Source organism: Meles meles, chromosome 11 (genome assembly GCF_922984935.1).
Source record: "Meles meles chromosome 11, mMelMel3.1 paternal haplotype, whole genome shotgun sequence".
In the NCBI taxonomy this organism is placed as follows: domain Eukaryota; kingdom Metazoa; phylum Chordata; class Mammalia; order Carnivora; family Mustelidae; genus Meles; species Meles meles.
The window spans coordinates 61,696,980-61,697,763 of NC_060076.1; the positions used below are offsets into that span (position 1 = coordinate 61,696,980).

At 31.2% G+C, this 784-nt stretch overlaps 1 non-coding gene across 1 annotated transcript; it reads right to left on the minus strand.

The window, feature by feature from the left end:
• Positions 1 to 313: 313 nt before the first annotated feature.
• Positions 314 to 420, minus strand: LOC123953650. The gene has a single exon (XR_006820913.1). It is a non-coding gene; the product is annotated as a U6 spliceosomal RNA (small nuclear RNA).
• Between the last annotated feature and the right edge of the window lie 364 nt (positions 421 to 784).

Genomic DNA, 784 nt, shown 5'->3' on the forward strand with positions numbered 1-784 from the left:
GATATCACCTCTTCTTTATTCTTTCATCAGTCAAATGGATATTTGGGATCCTTCCATAGTTTGGCTATTATCAATAACACTGTTATAAACATTGGGGTACATTTACACCTCCAAATCTGTATTTTTTGTATCTTCTGGGTAAATACCTAGTGGTGCAATTGCTGGATTGTAGGGTAATTCTACTTTTAACTTTTTGAGGAACCTCCATATTGTTTTCCAGTGGCTGCACCAGTTTGCATTCCCACCAACAGTGCAAGAAGGTTCCTCTTTCTCTGCATCTTCACCATAATTTATTGTTTCTTATATTGTTAAAAAAAATATGGAACATTTTACAAGTTTGCCTGTCATCTTTGTGCAGGGGTCATGCTAATGTTCTCTGTATCATTCCAGTTTTAGTACATGTGCTACCAAAGTGAGCATTCAATAAAATTTTTTGATCATAAATGCCACACACTGAAAATCATCCAATAAAATAAGAAAAAATGTAATGGTAAAGCAATATCCTCTTTGAAACAATTAATGCCTTTACTATTAACCTTTAGCTTAAAGGGGAAGCAAAACTAATATTATGTTCTATCTGGAAAGAATGAAAAAGAAAACACTTTATACTAATACTTATGGAAAACAGTAAACACTTAAACACTAAAACTTATGGGAAACAGCAAAAGCAATATTCATGGTAAAAGCTATAACCTTAAATTACTTCATATTTAAAAAGAAAAAATGAAATTAAGGAAAGTTAACATTCATCTTAAAAAATGTGAAACAACAAAACCTACCAAAA